Genomic DNA, 21,538 nt, shown 5'->3' with positions numbered 1-21,538 from the left:
GACATAGGCAGCAGAAGATGTTTTTGACTGGGGGGTCAGGAGAATAAGAATAGGCGGCACAAATAGCAGCAGCCCCTTTGGTCACTCACTTTGGTCTCCACCCACTTTCCTGTGTGCTTTCACTGAATTTTCAGGAAAATTAAAGCATAGAAGTGGGGGCAACATTTGCTTAAAGTCTGGCTCTGCAGGTAGGGGGTATTAAATAGTGATGGGCGAATTTGCGCCATTTCGCTTCGCCGGAAAATTCGGGAATTTCGCGAAATGGCAAAAAATTCACGAAACAGCGAATTTTCACGGGCGTTTCGCGAATTTATTCGCTGGCGGCAAATCACGCAAATTCGCCGTGAATTTGCGTCTGGCGAATAAATTCGCCCATCACTAGTATTAACACCACATGTACAATTGTAACTGAGAGCTGTGAATGCTGGCACTACAAGCTAATTATGCCATAAGGTGAGATAGATTCTGGCATCTAAAGTACATTAGACATAGAAAGGAGCAATAGGTACTGATTTCCCAAGCACATGAGAAGTTTAGTCACTGCAAACACTAGTTGTTGATTAGCCAACCAGAAAAAAATGCTATTCTGGATCTAGTGATCTCTAATGACCCAGAACTTATAGCAAATGTGCAAGTCATTGAACCACTGGGTAATAGTGACCATAATGTTATATCATTTAATGTCTGGTGCAAAAGACAAATATATACTGGGGCCACAAAAACCATGAATTTCAGAAAAGCTAATTTTAGTGCCTTGAAGGCTGCCCTTTAGAGCATTGATTGGGGCATTACGTTTTCAGCTAAAAACACAGAACAGAAATGGTTGTCATTTAAAATTATATTTAATCATTACTGTTCTCAATTTATTACCTAAAGGAGTACATGTAGAAGCTCTAATAATCATCCTATGTGGCTTAATATAGAAGTAAAGAAGTTAGTAGGAAAGTAGAGAAATGCATTTAAAAACGACAAGTCTGTTGGGACAGAAGCTGCATTTAATGAATATAAACACTATAATAAATGTTGCAAATCAGCAATTTGGAAGGCAAAGAAAGAAATGAAGAGTGCATTGCGGCTGAGGCTAAGACTAACCCCAAAAAGTTTTTTTTAAATATATTAATAGTAAAAAGATGCGGGTTGAGAGTGTTGCTTCATTAAATAATGGTACCAGTATGGTTGTAACAGATACAGAAAAGGCAAATGTGCTAAATCAGTTCTTTTCTTCAGTGTATACAGTAGAGGAGTCAGAGTTCCCAGGCTCACTTCATAGCTGCACTGATGGCTCAGCTTAATCTAGTAAGTGGCTGACTCAGAATATGATCCATAAAGCTTTAATAAAAATTCATGTAAACAAGGCTCCAGGGCCTGATTACATACACCCCGGGTTCTAAGAGAGCTTAGTTCAGTTTTAGACCAGCCCCTTTTTCTAATTTTCTCAGATTCGCTTTTATCTGGTATGGTACCTATGGATTGGAGAAAAGATGATGTCATTCCAATATTTAAAAAGGGATTATGATCTCAGCCTGGCAATTATAGGCCAGTAAGTTTGATTTCTGTGGTGGGCAAATTATTTGAAGGCTTGTTGAGGGATCACATTCAAAATTTTGTCCTAGTGAATGGCATTATGAGAAGCAATCAGAAAAGGATTATGGTCTCAGCCTGGCAATTATAGGCCAGTAAGTTTGGCTTCTGTGGTGGGCAAATTATTTGAAGGCTTGTTGAGGGATCACATTCAAAATTTTGTCCTAGTGAATGGCATTATGTGAAGCAATCAGCATGGTTTTATGAAGGATAGGTCATGTCAGACAATTTTGATTGCTTTTTATGATGAGGTAAGTAAGATGCTGGACCGTGGGGGGGTGCAGTTGATGTGATCTATTTGGATTTTGCCAAAGCGTTTGATACCGTGCCCCACAAACGACTGCTTTCTAAACTAAGGTCTGTCAGGCTTAATGAAGTTGTTTACACATGGATCGGAAACTGGCTACAGGATCGGGTACAGAGGGTGGTTGTTAATGGTACATTCTCTACTTGGAGAAAGGTTCTTAGTGGTGTCCCTCAGGGTTTGGTATTGGGTCCACTTTTATTTAACTTGTTCATTAATGACTTAGGGGAGGGTACTGTAAGTAAGGTTGGATGACTTTTTAGCAAGTGAGGGAATACAGGGTTATGGAAGATAGCTCATAGTACAAGTTGATCCAGGGACTAGTCTGATCAGGGTCATTAGAGATCACAAGATCCAGTAAAGCATTTTTTCTGGTTTCCTCCTCAACAACTCTTGCCATAAAATTGTCATGCAACAAGTTAACTTGTTCCCATTAACTATCTTGGCAGTTTATAAACGTGTTTTTATTAACTGTCTTTGAAGTACTGTTGCTCCAGTCAACATCTGGGTACTTAAAATCCCCCATTATAATTACTATCCCCAAACTAGCAGCCTTTTCTGTTTGCATCAGGAGCTTTTCCTCCTCCTCATTTACAGATGGAAGACCTTAAAAGTGAGTTCAGGGATCTAGGCTCTAAGATTAAGGGAAGGTCTTCCAATGTAATTTTTTCAGGAATTTTAGATTGCACCTTAATGGAAGTTGGTCCACTGTGCTAGGGAAAATAATGGCTAAGAGGTTGGAGGAGTGTTTAAACTAGGCAAGGGGGTGAGATTAAGAATTACAGGGAAGATAGGGTAGACGGGGCAGTGGGATTAGTAAGGGGTCATAGGGAGGAGTGAGGGGGCATACAGTTTACCAGCTAATGAGGTCCCTCTGTTACAAGGAGAACAGACTAATACTAACTTAACATATAATTCTCCACTGAGTAAAAGTAGTAACCTCTGCTGTATGCTTGCAAAAGCACAGAGTGTGTCAGGTAAAATGGGAGACCTAGAATGAATTGCATGCTCTAAAAATTGTGATATAATTGGTATCACTGAGACCTGGTGGGATGAAACATGTGACTGCACAAGTGACAAATATGAAGCCCAGCTACTTTAACAAATAGAAGCGGCTTCAAAACTAGCTCAAGTTATATCTATGGGTGACTTCAATAATCCAGACATTCACTGGGGTAATGGAGTTGCCAAGATAGAAATAGGTTTGTAAATATGCTGAATGACAACTTTTTATTCCAGCGTTCAAGAACCTACTAGGAAGAACTCTCTTTTGGATCTTGTAATAACCATACCTCCCAACTGTCCCTTTTTCGGAGGGACAGTCCCTCTTTTGACAGCTCAACCCGCAGTCCCTCATTTGTACTGGAAAGTCCCTCTTTTCTCTGCACTGAACAGCCAGTAAAAGAAACAAAGTTTCTCACTTAATTGACTTTTATCAGAGAGCCCAGAACAGCTAACAGGTGGAAATATGATACTTTGTAACAATTTTGAGACACAAAAACACAGTTTAGATAAGGATAAATATTTTCACTTTCATAACCTGCCAAATTTTGTAAAACAACCATGGTAATTAGGGGGTGTGGCCACAGAAAGGGGTGTGGTCAAAAAATTGCTGTGCTACATGCGGAAAAAAATTTTTTGTCCCTCTTTTTACTTCCAAAATGTTGGGAGGTATGTAATAACTAATAATACTGTGATCATAAAATGGTCTCCTTTGAGATTCTGTTGCAAAGGCAATTCAATAAGGGAGAAACTAAAACACAAAATTTTAGACGTGCAAACTTTGACAGTATAAGGGCACAGGGTTAAACACAGAACAAAAATGGGAAGTCTTTAAAATGCTGCTTAATAAATATACATGGGTAAGTTTTTTTAAGCTTTCAAGTTAGCTGGGACAGCTGAATTATTTTTAAGGTACAAGGAGGCCAATAAATCAGGCAAGCTAAAATCGACATGGAAAAGGATATTGCAGGAAGCAGTAAAAAGAATCAAAAATATTTTTTTTAAAATATAAATAGTAAAATAATGAATCAGGAAGGGGTGGGGGACCCTTAATATCACAGGGGGGTCCGCTGGTTGATAATAACAAACAAAAGCAGAGATTCTGAACTAATATTTTTTATTTGTCTACGCAAATGAGGAACCAGTTAATGAAGGTTTTCGTTCTTAATAGTCCCAATTCTAATAATACAACTAATGATGCATGATTCACACATGAGGAAATTCAAAAGAGACTCGAACATGTTAAGATAAGCAAAGGTCCGGTACCAGATAGTATTCATCCCAGTGTACTTAGCAAGCTTATTGTAATTGCTAAACCTCTTTACTTAATTTTTCAGGATTCTTTGAGGTCTGGCATGGTGCAGAGAGATTGGCGAATTGCTAATGTGGTGCTGCTATTCATAAAGGGACCCCGTTTTCAGCCTCCAAACTATAGGCCAGTTAGTCTGATGTCAGTGGTAGAAAAGGTTTTCAAGGGTTAATAAAGGATAAAATACTGGACTTCATAGCAAATCATAATACTATGAGTTTGTGCCAGCATGGTTTTATGTATAATAGATCTTGCCAGACTAACTTAATTTCTTTTTATGAGAAGGTGAGCAGGGACATCGAATCTGGGATGGCAAAGAATTTTTGACTTTGCTAAAGTGTTCGATACAGTACCACATAAAAGGTTACTGGTTAAATTAAGGAATGTTGGCCTGGAACATAGTATTTGCACCTGGTTAGAAAACTGGCTAAAAGATAGACCACAAAGAGTGGTGGTAAATGGAACATTTTCTAATTGGACCAGTGTTTTTAGTGGAGTACCGCAGGGCTCTAGGTCCTTTGCTTTTCAACTTGAAAAAATATCATGAAAAAACATTTGGGGATTTTATGTACAGCTGAAACCTTACAGGATTGGGTAGGAAAGGAACCCCAACTGACAGCTAAAAAAGCTCCAAATCTAAGGAATATTTTTGTTAAAAATGAGTTTCATAGCAGTCATCCCAGAACATGGTTGGATGAACATGCAGGAATTGTGAAGCCTGCAGTCACATGTCAAACATTAGGGACTTCATTGACTCTGGTGGAAAAAGACATGATTGGTGACTTCATTAATTTTAAAACAAGAGAAGTTGTATATGGACTCAAATGCCCATGTGGGAATGTACAGTATATATTGGGAAAACTATCTGTAAAATTGGGGAGAGACTATTGGAGCACAGGCGAGCGATTGTCAATATGGATGATAGAAGTCCAGTTTCATGGCATTTTTTGAGTGCTCATTTGGGTGATCCTAATGAATTGAAGACATGGGGTCTTGAGAAAGTTAAATGCCCCAGGAAACCAGGATAGGCTAATCCTGCAGAGAGAGATGAGGTGGATCCTGGTCCCCAACAGAGATGGAAGAGGATATTTCAAATAAACTCCTTCTATAAGATTTATATCCTATCTTATTACAAACTGGATAATGTTCTGGTTTAGTGCCTATTGACATGGTAAAAGTTGCAGTTCGCCATCCTTTTATGTGATACAAATGTGTATTATTTGGTGTAGATATACAGGTTAAATGTTATGATTAGGATAATAGCCCAATTAACATTAGTGAGTGTTTGTACCTTTAAATTCTGGGTACTGTAAGGGTACTGTACAGGAGTACATGAAAGTTGCATATCTTGGACCCAGAGGAAGCTAATCCAGTGAAATGTACGTCAGTCTGTGACCCAAGTAACGGCATGTTGAGGGTGCCAGCATGAATGGTGGTGATTTCCAGCTGATATGTAGCTGATGTGAGGAACATGCCAGAGAAGCTCAAGTATATGACATCTGAACTTATTTTATATGAAGTTAAAAGTGCAGCATTGTCCCTATGGAGAAATAAATACAACAGTTGGGGAGAGAGGTGTGTGAGAATGCTATCTAATTGTGCAACCAAATGTGGCTAAGTATATCACAGAGGATATGTAATCTGGTACAGTGGAGAATCATCTCTTGCCCCTTCCCCACAAGGAACTATCGTCAGAGGATATTTTGGAAATTTTGCTGGCACCTTTTTAAGTTCTAACACATACTATTGAAATATAATTCACAACTCATGTTTGAAGGAGTAGAAATCCTACATTACACATAAGAATGGAGGAGGGTCCCTTTACCGCATATTGTTGAAATATAACTCACAAATTGTGGGAAAAATGATGCCTGTGTAGCAGGAATCTAAATCACAATAAGGTATAGGAGAGGACTCATTTGAACTCCTGAAAAGTGTTGGGAAAACGGATGCTGGTATTATTTCATAGTGTTTTGTTACATGGGGTAATCTGATTTATGCCGGTTACATGGATGTTACTTTTTATACCATTTAAGGGGGACACCTCTTGTATTTTAAACCTATTGTAATTACATGTATATTTTGCACAACTAGTATAATGCTATTTTGAGTATTGATAAATAAAGGGACCCACTTAAATGATTACAAACTTGTTTATTAATAAGATTATGTTGGTATTAGTGTGCCCAACAATACTACACTGTTCTATTATTCAACTACATTCAGGGTCAGAGTAGGGGGCCCAGGGCGGACTGGGGCTGCTATCTCAGGATCCCCCTCCCGGCCCCCTGCCAGCCCCCCCCCCCACTGTGTGCCGTGATTACGTGTGTGCATACTTGTTTTTGTGGTAACCAGAACATCATATCTGCAGGGAGCGGGTCCAGGCTGGCAGGCCCAGTCCTACCCTGACTACATTTAATTATTGGGTATGGAGCACCCCCCTGTGTTCACAAACTATTGGGGACCTGTGATTGTTCCTGGGCCAATTATCCTAAATATTTTGTGGTGTTTTTGATACCCTCCCCAACCATTCCTTTGCTTCTATTCCCCAGACATACCTCGTATTCACTTTGATATAACCAGGATCTGCCCCCTTGATCGGCTGCCCCTAAAGCGTGACATGCATGGTGGCATGAAAACACATGCTGGGGGTAGTGATCGGGTCCAGAGTTTGGAACTTGGGAGGTGGCCCCTGGTGTCTTGCAGCCCTGGTGGGCCCCCAATACTACAGTCCGATCCTGGATATAACCTATACTTTCATGTTCCCAGTTTATCTCTCATTGCTACAGTACTTAGCTCAGTTTTGCCCTTTTCTGTTCCTATAGTATGTATCTAGGGTTGCCATCTGGCCGATATTTTACCGGCCTGGCCGGTAAAAATTATGGTTGATCCCAATGTTATTAATAGGAAAAAAAGATAAAAATATAGGAAGGCCGGTATTTTTTTCCAGAAAAGGTGGCAACTTCTATTTTCTTGTGTGAATCCATTGTCCTTCACTTTTTTTTTATATTTATGCCCTCTTCTACCTATATAACTAACTATTCATTCTTTTGTCTTTCTTTTTATTTATCCCCCTGCCCCCCATTCCATCCCATGGTTGCTTTGATCTATTTTTCACTTGCAGGGAAGAGTTAAGCATTAATAGCCAGGACTCAGAGATGGGAGGAGCAGATCTAACAGTGGAAGGGTCTGTTCAGTTACCACACCCATTCCTCTCACTGCTTTTGATCTGGTGGTGAGTTTCATGGGTCACAGGGTCACGGACCAGGTCAGGGGCCAACAGTTTATTGCAGATCTTTACTGAGGTAATACGCCATTATAACTCCTCATCTTTTTACTATATTGTATAATATCTCTATATAAACAGTGCATGTAAAACATACTGCTGCCATGCACATATAAAGCTTCCCCTTCCTGTGAGGTAGAGGAAAAATTCTGGGGTGGAAAGTGTCCCCCTTGTCCCTATTTGTGGACTCCCATGATTACCCCTAGTTCTGACCTTGTCGATATATATAAATTGTTACTGTTAGCAGGTGTTCCCTTCCTGTTCTTTCTGCTGGTATTGTCACAGTTCTTCTCTAGTATCTCTACTTAGATATTCTTCTTGTAGTTATTTGTGCCCTTCATACTGTTCACAATCCATGGCAAATGGCCCTGTAAAAAGGGGCAGGAATTTAGTTACTTGGTTCCATTGATCATCTGGTCATCAGTGTAATGGAAAATGAAAACTTTTAACACAAATTGCTTAAGTCCTTTGCAACAAGTCCATGACAGATTGTCTGTGAATAGATATATCATTGGTACCATACTAAAGATGAATTTACTGCCACACAAATCATTCCATTGTCCAGCCTCTTTAGCAATTCTCTCTGCAACTGAAACCATATTAGTACTAGCCCAAAAGCTTAGCTCTTTGTTGATTGCTAATTTTAACATTACTCTGACTGCTGGAGTAATTTGCCCCTAACATTGTGCATGTATGATTTCTCATATAGACTATTATAGTTCATATGAACAAGCTGCTGTGTAGCAATGGTGGAAATTTAAAAAAGTCTATATGGCATAGGTTAAATAGTGGATAGCAGATATCACTATTGTTCTACAGAGCTTATCTGCTATCTGCTGTGTAACCTGTGCCTTTTCTTCTTTGAATGGCAGTCCCCCCCCTTGCTAAGAACATTTTAAGCATAAAGCAAATTCAAACTTGTGAAATCACTCACCAAGATAGAAACGTGGCCCAGGTGCTCGAGCCCCAGGCCCTCAGCTCAGGGGAGCGGACAATCCGTATACAAAGCATAAATGTTGGTGCAGGGCACACTGGCCCCCCTTTGCTACACAGCAACAGCTTATTAATATAAACAATAGTAGTGTTTCTGAAGCAAACACAGCAGTTTCACCAGTGCAGGGCAACACTGCATAATATTTTTATTACTTTGAAACACTTGTGCCAGTATCCACTGTTATTCAATTTTTTTTAACGCAACTAAGTGCTTTTGTCCATTCCAAACTGTTGCGTTTAAATGGAGTAAAATACAACTCCGAGCGCTCATGAGTACAGCCTGGCAGAATATAATTAAATCAATTTGCGAATGCACTCAGACCTGTGTGTAAGAACCCTAAAGAGAGTTCACTTTTCTGCCACTGTGGTTCCCCATTGACTTTACATACACAGTTACCTTTCTCCTTGTCAGCTTGGGGGACACAGGGACAGTGGGGTATAGGTGGTGTCGAAGACACAACAATAAAAAAGAAAACTGGCTCCTTCTCCTCCACTGGCTATACCCCCCCAGCAGGCGGAGCATAGCGTAGTTTTGATTGTGTTAGGATTTTTTTTTTGTTTTTCTCAGTTTACTGAGATACTGACATCAAGGGGTAATGAAGGCCTTTTACACAGAGTAAAAGTCCCTATTACATCCCCCAACGTGGGAACCTTTCTCCGGGGTTTTCTTGTGCTCTGTGCACAGACCATCCAGCCAAAACTTACACTCCCTTTCCTTTTTAGGAGGAGAAGGGCTGGCCAGCAGACAAGATTAGAGTTCCCTTGGACCGGAGGTAAGTGCTTTCTTCACTGCAGTTCTCTAACCCTACCTCCCTTCCACTCTCCTGGGGCCAGCTCCTGACCAGCTCCTGCTATGGGGCCCAGTGTGCAAACTGTTGGCGGGCGTGTTATTGTACAGGGGCCAGGTGCATAAGGCAGTAATTCCTACTGCACTCTGGCAGTCCCTGCACCTTGCCTGACAGCAGATAGAGAGTGGAGCAGCACGTTTAAAAGTGGCGCCAATGCTAGCTCCACCACATGGAAGGGAGCGTGCGTCCTTCCCTCTGTGATGGGCCATTTTTTCTACGCCGCACAGCAGCAGATGATCATCCTTCCCCCCAGTGTGACCACTATTTTGGGTTACACCTGGCGGGAGCTGTTTGCGCGCTCATCATTCCCGCTGCTCACACTAAGCAGGGACAGCGCTTCAGCTCACAGGGGCATGGGCTGCTGATACTAAGCAGGGAGCAATGCTTCAGCACACAGGGGCACATGGTATTAGTTGGTACCTACAACCAACAGCCACCCTCAGGACCAACAGCCACCCTCAGGACTAAGCCGCTCCTCCCTTCCTGCTTATAGACACGGCAGGTTAGTGCTCAGCTCATTAACCCTTGGAGGGTTTAATTTTTCTTCGCACAGACACTTCCCTGTCGATTACTATTAGACACCATGTCTGAAGGGCAAAGTAGCACCTGCAGCGTCCCTTAAATTCCTGGCATGTGCAAAATGTTGCAAACATAAACCACTGGAGCAGGGTCCAGATCACTCAGAGCCTACTCCACCCCAGGAGGACCAAACCACCCAAGGGGAGCCTTCAATTTCCAATAGGGATGACACACCATTCCAGGTGCAATCCACTCCTGAGTGGGTAGCTCAGTTAGCCACTGGAATACCAAAGTTAGCACAGTCCCTAGACTAACTTCTTTTCTGCCTGGATAATCCTAAAGTGAGGGCCTTCAAATGCAGGGATCCCTCCCCATCTGAGGAGGAGAGGGGCATCTCTCTCAGACACTCATCCCCCCCCCTTCACCAGACTCAATGGAGTACTGTGAACACAGTGAAGGTAAGCTTTCTTCCACTTCCGACCACGAAGAGGAGGATTCACCTAAACTCTCTTTGGAGACAGTGGATTCATCGATCTCTTCAGTTCTAGAGACTCTCCATCTCCAGGAACCGGAAATCTCTGCCGACTCTTCCACAGTACGTCACAGCAAGACGTCATCTGTCTTCCACCCTCACTCACAACTTGACCAGATCATTCAACAAGAGTGGGACAAACCTGAGAGATGGTTTCAAGCAAACCACCACTTCCTCAAGTTTTATCCATTCCCTGCAGAGCTCACCAAAAAATGGTCTCCTCCACCTTCTTTGGACGCTCCTGTATCCTGGCTCTCCAAAAATACAGCCTTACCAGTCCCTGACGCCTGTTCTTTCAGGGACTCTATGGATATAAAGATATAGAGTCTGCTGTGCTCTGTATTCTAGCACATCCATTCATCCTGTCTTGGCTATGGCATGGGTCAGCATAGCTATTCAGTCCTGGTCCGACTTTCTCCTCAATGTCATTGTGGCGGGAACACCTCAACACAAGGTTTCTCAATGGGCTTCCCAGATCAAGGAAGCAAACGACTACCTATGCGAGGCTTCACTTGACACAGTCCAAGTAATCAGCAGATCATTGGCACTCGCAGTAGCGGCCCACAGGTCAGCAGATTTTTCCTCCAAAAACTCCCTGACATCCCCTTCAAGGAGAAACTTCTTTTTTGGCCCGATCTAGACAAGATCATCATCCAAGCCACTGGGGGAAATCATACTTTACTACCACAGCCAAAAGCATGTGCTTCTTTTCGCAGGGGCAAGTTTTTTGTGGCCCCCAGGAGTAAGCCAAGACCAAACTGGCAAAACCGAAAATACACTTCAAAGACCATGGACAAGACTACCTCTGCATGACAGTGGTCCCCCACTACCAGACACGATGCACATAGGGGGAAGAGTAGGCCATTTCGCCCATGCATGGCTCACCCTCATTCAAGACACATGGGTCCACAAAGTAATCACTCGAGGCTACCACCTAGAGTTTTCCTCACTCCCTTCTCATCGTTTTTTAATGTCCAGACTCCCTCAAGAGCCAAACAGATGCACAGCATTCCAAAGCAGCATTTCCAGCCTAATCTTCGCAGCTCAGTACCTCCCAGACAGCATTTCATGGGATACTACTCCATTTTTGTAGTACCCAAAAAGGATAGATCAGTCCACCCTATACCAGACCTAAAGGAGCTGAACAAATTCATTCGTCCACGTAAATTCAAGATGGATTCCCTCCAATCGGTCATCACAGCGATGTCTCCAGGGCAGTTCCTGATCTTCCTCGACATAAAAGATGTATACCTACAAATACCCATTTTCCCTTCCCATCAGAAATATAGAAAGCTCATCTTCCAATGGGCCAAAGCCCACCAAGCCATCTACATCCCAGGGCTACAGACTTGGGAAGCATACTTCCTAAGCAGGCAGTCCCTAGATCTGGGCGAGTGGTCACTGAAAGAAGAAGTCTTTAAAGAAATAACACAGAAGTGGGGAACTCCGGAGGTGGACCACATGGCAGCCTGGCACAATTGGTTGGTGCCAGCCTTTTTGGTCCAATACAGGGACCCACTGGCCCTAAATGCCGACGCTCTAACAGCCACCTGGGAATTTCATCTGGCATATACTTTTCCGCCCCTACCACTTTTTTTTTTTTCAAATTTGTTTTTATTGAGTTTTAACAATCCCACATACAAACAGACAAAAAGAAAAACAAAAAATAAAAAATAAAACACAGATACAAAGTCACACAGGTGTATATAACAGTCAGCATAGAATTCAGGTGTCGTGTATCATTGAAACGCTGTCCTGTTACCAAGACAGTAAACAGGAATCATATATAACCAACAGCATGACTGTCCCCGTGATATACTATTGCAAAAAGCTGTGTGCATAGCTACTGTAAACAATAAAGACACAGTATTCCCTCTATATGCTCAACTGTCATTCTTGACCAGGGAAGGGCGGAGGATATATTACATTCTCATCAATTAGTCTGAGGTGAGAGGCCTGGTAGATGCTCAGAGATCCACAAGGACCAAATTTTTTCAAACTTTTTAGGGCAACCCCTGCTGAAGTACGTAAGCTGATACATAGGGACGGAGGCATTTACCATATCCACCCATTGTTTCCTTTTTGGGGGTTGTTTTGATTTCCAATGAAGAGCAATAAGTCTCTTTGCCTGAATTAGGAGAAAACACATTAATGCCCGTTCTGAAGGGTTAGGGGCGGTTTCCGCAACCTGATTCAGTAGTAAAGTCAACGGATCAAGCGGAATTATGAGAGCCATTACAAGACTCAATTCCGCAACCACTTTCCCCCAAAATACCTGTAAGTGCCGGCAACTCCATACCATGTGGATATAATCCGCAGGGGTATGACCACATTTTGGACAAATGTCAGGGATATCAGAATTAATGAGATGCAATCTATGTGGTGTGAGGTAGGACCTATGCAAGTACCTAAACTGTATCATTTTATCTTTAGCACTAATCAACAGTGCACAATGAGTGTCTAAGATATCATCCCAAACTTCAGGGGTGAGGTCCGGCACATCCTGGATCCATTTGGCATACAGTTTAGGTAACACTGGATTAGCCGGTGTGTTTAATAAAGAATAGTATTGGGAAATCGGTTTCGGGAGCGCGGGGGTAAATATCATCTCCTCCAACCTCCGAGGGGAAAAATCTAAGACCGAATCTCCGAATTGGGCCTTCCAGGCATGCCTGAGTTGAATGTAACGAAAAAACATCTGGTTCGGTAAGCTATATTTGGCCTTCAGTGAGTCAAAAGGCAATAAAACACCATTCTCCGTAACATGGTCTACATATTTAATACCATATCGGGCCCAAATTCCAGGGTCCGGAATGGTGAGTAAATGTGGGAGGTGTGGGTTATACCAAAGGGGGGTAAATGTAGAGGCATAAGGGTCTGTCCTAGGAAAATGAGTGAGGGCCAGCCTCCAAATTTGTACGTTAGCTTTTGTTAAAGGGGATATGGCCGATTTCCGTTTGGTACCTCGATATAGCAAGTTTTTTAAAGCTTCATATGATCCCACTGTTTGTGCTTCAATAGTCGTGGCAGCATTTTGGGGTGTAGGGGCAGCCCACCATCCAGATGTCACCAGTTTAGTGGCCAAATAATAATAAAATAAATTAAGAGCCGCCAACCCCCCCTTGTCAGTGGGATGTTGTAGGGTAGCAAGGGAAGTCCGAGGAGCAGTAGCTGCCCAGTAGTGGGTAGAAAGCAGAGATTTCAGTCTATGGAAATACCTACTAGGGAGTGTGAGAGGGGCCTGGCGAAATAAGTAAGTGAATTTGGGGAGTAGGATCATCTTAAAAAGGTTTATTCTGCCTAATAGGGTTAACGGGAGAGAATTCCACAATTTGGTCTTGTTTTCTAGCAGGGGCAATAGTGGGTCCAAATTCAGCTCCATGAACTTGCTTAGATCCCTATGTATGTGAAGACCAAGGTATTTAAATGTAGGAGTCCATTGCAAAGGTGCTCGATAGAGATGGTTGTCTACCGTAAATGGATCTTTCGCAAAAATTTGGGATTTCGCCCAGTTTATCTTCAGGCCGGAGTATGAGGTATAGGTGTTAATCACAGTAAGGGCAGAGTCTAAGGCTCCATAGGGATTTTCCAAGAACAAAATGGTGTCATCCGCATACATCCCAATCGTTTCAGTAATCGGTCCCAGTCTAAGTCCCCTCACCTCCCCGGTATGTTTCAAAAGGGAAGCCAAAGGTTCCATGGCCAACGCAAATAGAAGAGGGGAGAGAGGACACCCTTGTCTGGTACCTCTACCGAGTGGGAAAGGGTCAGAGATGGTGTGGTTAGTTTTAAGGCGAGCTATTGGGTTGTGGTACAGTGCAGCAACCCAGCTTCTAAAATTGGGGCCTATACCCATGGACTCCATGGTGGACCAGAGAAAACTCCACTCCACAGAGTCGAACGCTTTCTCGTTGTCAAGCGCCACTATGACTCGGTTACCAGCATTGTCATGGGTTATGGTCATGTTAATATATAATCTGCGGATATTTATATCAGTCGTACGACCAGGTATAAACCCTGTTTGATCAGGGGAAACTAGGTTCGCGATTGTCACGATCGCCGCCCGGAGCAGGACCAGGAGCTCCGGGCGGCGCAGCTATCCCTTCCGACGCCGCTCGGCGCCCATGGCCGCCACGTGGGTAGCGGCGCCGAGACGCCTGCGCGCAAGTGCGCAGGCGCGAAGACGTCACAACGGCGCGACGGACGCAGGCGCAGCGCGTCGGTCGCAGACGTGCTGACGCCGACGCAAGGGCGCCAAAAACCCCCTTTAAAAGGACGCCTGAGGTGCCAAGATGGCGCCCGAAAATAGGATCTTGTTCCTGATTAGATTCCTGGGTTCCCTGTTGCTGTTATTCCTGTGTATTCTATTGATTGATCTCTTGTTGCTGACCCCCTGCCTGGACTTTGGACTCTGTTTATATTCTGCCTGCCTTTTGACCTGTTGCCTGAACTTTATTACCCCTTCTGCTGAATCCCTGGATACCACGATCCTGATCCCTCCTGAGGGGCTTCCTCCTATATCCGGACAACTCCCCAGAGGGAACTCCCGGTTCCCTGACATTATTTTCGGGCCATGGATTCCTCTGAGGAAGCTCAGCCAGATTTCGGCAGGGCCTTTCGGGGCCTGCATTCCCGCATGGAGGCGTATGAAGCCCGGCAGAATTACGTGGGACACACGCTGGAGGCGATCTTGGAAAAGCTCTCCTTGTTGACACCAGCGACCCCCCTGCCGGCACCTCCTCCGCAAGCGGCTGCTGCCAAGGCTACCCAGCCCCCCACCTCTGGTCCACATATTCCTGCTCCGCCTCTCTACGATGGCGATCCTCAAGCCTGTCGAGGATTCGTGAATCAGTGCCAGATTCGATATGCCCTACACCCCACTGAATTTGACTCTGAACGTGCCAAGGTGGGGTTTGTGATTACTCGTCTGGCAGGGAAAGCTCTCGAGTGGGCATCTCCACACTGGGAGAAGCAGTCCCCACTGATGGATGACGCGGAAGCATTCCTCAAAGAATTTCGGATCGTTTTCGATGCTCCCGGCCGGGTGACATCCGCTGCTTCCCGTCTGTTCCAAATCCGCCAAGGGAGTCGCAGTGTAGCGGAGTATGCTATTGAATTCCGTACACTTGCTGCTGAGACTCGTTGGAACAACGATGCATACCATACTGCATTTTATAATGGTCTCTCCCTCCGCATCAAAGATGACCTGGTCTCCCGGGAATTACCCACGCAAGTTGAGGACCTTATCGCCTTGGCTGTTAAGGTGGACACTCTTCTGAGAGAGCATCAAACCCTGAGAGATCGTGTCAGGAAGTTTCAACCCACGTTGGCACCCCGCTTCCAGAGGCCTCTCCTGCAGGCTCCTGTCACCCCGCCTGCCCAAGCATCCATTTCTCTCCAGGAGGAACCCATGCAAGTGGGAAGAACTCGCCTCACTGAACAAGAGAGACTCCGCAGACGGACGTCAGGCCTGTGTCTGTATTGTGGCGGACATTCCCACTTCGCTAATGCCTGTCCTGCAAAGGCTAAGAGTTTTGTACCCCGAGGTATGTCTATGGTAACTCATGTAGGGGGCACAACTCAAAAGTCTCGAGATTGGTCTCAGGGGAAGACCCAAGGAACTCACACAGGTTTCTCCTTCCCTTCCAGATTCGTCTGACTGATAAGACCATCTTCGGGAATGCTTTCCTCGATTCCGGAGCCGGGGGTAACTTCATGGACGCTCTCTTTGCTAAGTACATGGGAATCCCCCTATTTCCTTTGCCTTCTCCATGAGGATTTTCGCCATAGATGATAAACCCCTGGAGTCTGTACTCACGATGACCACTGGCGAACTACTTGTGCAGGTTGGGACCCTGCATAAAGAGAGACTTTCGTTTCTTATCATCTCTTGTCCCGAGGTTCCTGTTGTTTTGGGTCTCCCCTGGCTGCGCCTGCACAATCCCACCATAGACTGGTCCACAGGGCAGGTTTCTCGTTGGAGCCCATTCTGCTTACAGCATTGCCTTCCTGCTAAACCCCTCAAGAAGGTAACTATCTCCTCAACCGAATTAAAGTCTCTTCCCTCCTGTTATAAGGAATTCTCCGATGTGTTCTGTAAAAAGTCTGCGGAATTCCTTCCTCCACATCGCTCCTACGACTGTCCTGTCGAACTCCTGCCAGGAGCCATGCCCCCCAGAGGCCGCACTTACCCTCTTTCTCCTGCTGAGACTACCGCAATGAAGGAATACATCCAAGAAAATCTCCAGCGGGGGTTTATCCGCCCTTCTACCTCTCCTGCAGGGGCTGGGTTCTTCTTCGTGGAGAAGAAGGACGGAGGTCTTCGGCCATGTATAGATTACCGGGGCCTGAATAAAATCACTGTAAAAACAGGTACCCTCTGCCCTTGATCGTAGAGCTCTTCGACCAGCTGAAGGGGGCGAAGATATTCTCTAAGTTGGATCTCCGGGGGGCGTACAACCTCATTCGCATCCGTGAGGGTGATGAATGGAAGACGGCTTTCAACACTCGTGACGGGCACTATGAATATCTCGTTATGCCCTTCGGCCTTTGCAATGCCCCTGCCGTCTTCCAGGAGTTTGTTAACGATGTGTTCCGGGATCTCCTAGGAAGGTTCGTAGTCGTGTACCTGGACGACATCCTGATCTTTTCTAAAGACCTAGAAAGCCATCGCTCCCAGGTGAAGGAGGTACTCTCTCGTCTGAGGAAGAACTCTCTCTTCGCCAAGTTGGAGAAGTGCGTCTTCGAAGTGTCCAAGATCCCCTTCCTAGGATACATTATCTCTCCTGAGGGATTTGAGATGGATCCCGTGAAAGTGTCTGCCATCCAGGAGTGGCCTATCCCGCTGAGTACCAAGGCAATCCAGAGATTTATCGGATTTGCTAACTATTATCGGCAGTTCATCCGGGGGTTCTCTTCCCGCATTGCACCTATCCTGGCCCTCATTCGGAAAGGGGGTAAACCCAGCTTGTGGCCTCCATCTGCCATTGAAGCTTTTCAGTCATTGAAAGAGGCCTTCACGTCCGCTTCTGTCCTCCGACACCCCAATCCTGAACTACCCTTCTGCATCGAAGTTGATGCTTCTGAAGTCGGAGCTGGAGCCATCTTGTCCCAGAGACACCCCGCTGATGGGAAGTTGCATCCCTGTGCTTATTTTTCCAAGAAGTTCTCGTCCGCAGAGCAGAACTACGATGTCGGGAACCGAGAACTCTTGGCTGTCAAACTTGCCCTTGAAGAGTGGCGTCACCTCCTGGAGGGTTCTCTGATTCCTGTTCAGATCTACAACCGATCATAAGAATCTCGAGTTCATCCAGTCCCTCAAGAGGCTAAAACCCCAGACAAGCAAGGTGGGCTCTCTTCTTCTCTCGATTTAATTTTATCTTGTCTTATCGCCCAGGCTCCAAGAATCTGAAGGCCGATGCCTTGTCTCGTAGCTTCACTCCGGTGGACCGCTCTCCTGAGAGACAAGAGCCAATCATTCCTCCAATCAAGATTATTGCCTCCCTGTATCCACAGTTTGCCGACCAAATCCTGGCTGGTCAGTCTTCTGCTCCTTCTGATACACCCATTGGAATGGCATTTGTTCCTCCTGAGCTGCGTCTGCCTATCCTGCTACAGACCCATTGCTCCAGGCAAGCCGGACATCCTGGCCCAGCTAAGACTCTTGAACTCTTACGACGCCTGGTTTGGTGGCCTGATATCCGCAAAGATGTGAAGGACTTCGTTGCTGCTTGTAATGTTTGTGCCACGTCTAAGTCAAGCCACTCTCGCCCCAGTGGGTTACTACAGCCTTTGCCGGTTCCTTCCTGTCCCTGGACCCACCTGTCCATGGACTTCATTGTCGAACTTCCTCCCTCTTGTGGGAACACTGTGATCTGGGTTGTCATTGATCGATTCTCCAAAATGGCCCATTTCATCCCTTTGAAGAAGTTGCCCTCTGCGGTGGAGTTGTCCCAGTTATTTATCCAGTACAATCTTCCGCCTGCATGGTTTCCCGGTGGAGATCGTCTCCGATAGAGGCACCCAATTTACTGCCAAATTCTGGCGTTCCCTATGCAAGAACCTGGGAATTGTTCTTCAGTTTTCTTCTGCATACCATCCGCAGACGAATGGGGCAGCTGAACGTGTCAACCAAGCCCTGGAACAGTTCCTGAGGAACCACGTATCCCTCTGCCAGGATGACTGGTCAGATCTCCTCCCATGGGCGGAATTCGCTCATAATAATGCTTGTCATTCCTCTACAGGAAGATCTCCGTTCATGTCGGTGTATGGGCAGCATCCTCAAGCTTTTCCCCAAGACTTTGTACTATCTGACGTCCCGGCTGCTGACGATTCCGCAGCACATATGTCTGCTATTTGGGCTGCTACCAAGTCGAACCTAGAGAAGAGCGCTCTTGTTCATAAGACTTTCGCGGATCGTCGTCGAAGATCCTCTCCTCCCTACAAGGTGGGTGATAATGTCTGGCTCTCTTCCAGGAATATCCGGTTGAAGATACCATCTCCCAAGTTGGGTCCAAAATTCGTGGGTCCATTTCCCATCTTGGAGATAATCAACCCTGTGGCTGTCAGACTCCAGCTTCCACCAGAGATGAGAATCCCCAACGTGTTCCATGTGTCTCTGGTGAAACCCGCCATCACCAACCGATTCTCTGGCGGTCAATCTCCTCCTCCTGCCATCTCTGTGGAGGGTCAACTCGAGTACGAGGTGGAGAAAATCTTAGACTCCAGGATCTCCAGAGGGTCCCTTCAGTACCTCATTCAGTGGAGGGGCTTTGGCCCTGAAGAATGCTCCTGGGAAGGACACCGTGATGTTCACGCTCCTCGTCTGGTGAGGGATTTTCACGCCAAGTTTCCCCAGAAGCCTTGTCCCGGTGGTCCTGAGGCCCCCCGTGAGGGGGGGGGTACTGTCACGATCGCCGCCCGGAGCAGGACCAGGAGCTCCGGGCGGCGCAGCTATCCCTTCCGACGCCGCTCCCAAAATGGCGGCGCCCATGGCCGCCACGTGGGTAGCGGCGCCGGCGCAGAGACGCCTGCGCGCAAGTGCGCAGGCGCGAAGACGTCGCGACGGATGCAGGCGCAGCGCGTCGGTCGCAGACGTGCTGACGCCGACGCAAGGGCGCCAAAAAACCCCTTTAAAAGGACGCCTGAGGCGCCAAGATGGCGCCCGAAAATAGGATCTTGTTCCTGATTAGATTCCTGGGTTCCCTGTTGCTGTTATTCCTGTGTATTCTATTGATTGATCTCTTGTTGCTGACCCCCTGCCTGGACTTTGGACTCTGTTTATATTCTGCCTGCCTTTTGACCTGTTGCCTGAACTTTATTACCCCTTCTGCTGAATCCCTGGATACCACGATCCTGATCCCTCCTGAGGGGCTTCCTCCTATATCCGGACAACTCCCCAGAGGGAACTCCCGGTTCCCTGACAGCGATAACTTGGTTTAGTCTTTGGGAAAGGATTTTGGCAAGAATCTTGGCATCTACATTTATCAATGATATCGGCCTATAGGAGGCACAGTCCAGGTGGTCTTTCCCCGGCTTAGGAATAAGCGTAATAAGAGCTTCATGCATAGAGGGGGGTAAGGTTTCACCTTCTCGAACACCATTGTAAAGGGAGGTAAGTATGGGAATCAAGTGCTTCTCGTGTTTGGAATAGAAATCTGTTGGGAGTCCATCAACTCCTGGGGTCTTGCCTGGGGCCAAATTAGAAATTGCCTCTCTCACTTCTGTTTCCGAGATGGGGTCGTCTAACAAGGCAACCTCTGCTAGGTCTAGTGTGGAAAGGGGAATAGTAGCAAGGTAAGCAAGTATCTGTTCCCTGGGGCTGGATACCCGTGAAGTGTACAAATGCGAGTAAAAGTTGGAGAAAGCTGTATTAATGTCTTTGGGATCTGTACATATAACTCCCTTACTATCAGCAACCGCTGGAATATTAGTAAGAGGAGAGATTTCCCTAGACAACAAAGCCAGCAGCCTGCTATTCTTATCCCCTGTTGCAAATACGTTAGCATTACTAAATAGTAACGATTTCCTGACTTGTTTAGTGCGAATTACTTGTAGAGTGTTCCGAATTGTCAGCCAGTCAGCCTCGGTTCGCGGGGAAGGGTTCTGACAAAATAGCTGTTCTGCTGCAGTGGCCTGTTGTTCTAGTTCGTCTACTTCCTCCTGCGTTTTTACATTAAATTGTTTGATTTGTTGTATATAAGCGCCCCTAGCATATGCTTTTAAGGAGTCCCACACGACTTGGGGCGACGCTGTCCCTTTATTAATGTCAACATACATTTCTATATCTTTTTCCACTGAGTCTGCTATGCGAGGTTGACGTACCCAAAAGCTGTTAAGTCTCCATACCGTATTGACGGGAGAGGGGTGCACCTCTATCTTTAAAAGGAGGGGAGAGTGATCTGAAATGCCCCCGGGCAAAATTTCTATCGAATGAGTTTGCATCTCAACATCAGGGGTTGCTAGGGCCAGATCAATTCTAGACATTGTGTTATAAGAGGCTGAGTAACATGTATACCTCCTTTCTCCAGGGTGTTTCACCCTCCAGAGGTCCTGAAGGTGATAGGTAGAAACCCAATTCGACAGTGAGTGATTGGGTTTGGTACTGGGGTACAACCTATCCATATCCTCACACAGGACTGCATTAAAGTCACCCATAAAAAGCAGGGGCGCTGACGGGAGGGCAAGTATCTTATCCATAATAAGGGACAGCATCGACCCACTAGATGGAGGAGGCGCATATACATTCACAATAATATACGGTTTGCTATGCAAAGTACATGACAAAATAATAAAACGACCATCAGCATCAGTTATCAACCTGTTCAGGGAAAAGACACAATTTCTCTTTACTAGTATAGAGACCCCCCTAGCAAAAGAGGAGTAAGTAGAGTGATAAGATGCCCCCAACCAGGGTTTCTTCATAGCCAGTACCTTATTACCGTCCAAGTGGGTTTCCTGTAGCAGTATCAGATGGGGCTTAACCTGACGAATGGTTTTAAAAACCAGGCCTCTCTTTATGGGACTGCCCAGTCCTCTGACGTTCCAAGAGAGAAGTACGACTTCAGCCATTATCTCTGTGGTAAATGGAAAACCGAAGGCAAAAGCTCCGACGTTTGTAATCCAAGGTCAAAAAGCAGGTTTCAGATTGAGCAGCAAAAAGGCC

The 21,538-nt window shown here is 45.5% G+C and overlaps 1 protein-coding gene across 21 annotated transcripts in view; it reads left to right on the top strand.

The window, feature by feature from the left end:
- Nucleotides 1-21,538, top strand: part of adgrl3.S (adhesion G protein-coupled receptor L3 S homeolog) — a 1,276,319-nt gene that overhangs the window by 446,262 nt on the left and 808,519 nt on the right. The gene's annotated exons all lie outside the window — the stretch shown is intronic.

This window comes from Xenopus laevis, chromosome 1S, assembly GCF_017654675.1.
Source record: "Xenopus laevis strain J_2021 chromosome 1S, Xenopus_laevis_v10.1, whole genome shotgun sequence".
Classification (NCBI taxonomy): Eukaryota; Metazoa; Chordata; class Amphibia; order Anura; family Pipidae; genus Xenopus; species Xenopus laevis.
Note: the sequence above shows the minus strand (reverse complement) of the source record. Positions and strands in the feature narration are given on the sequence as shown.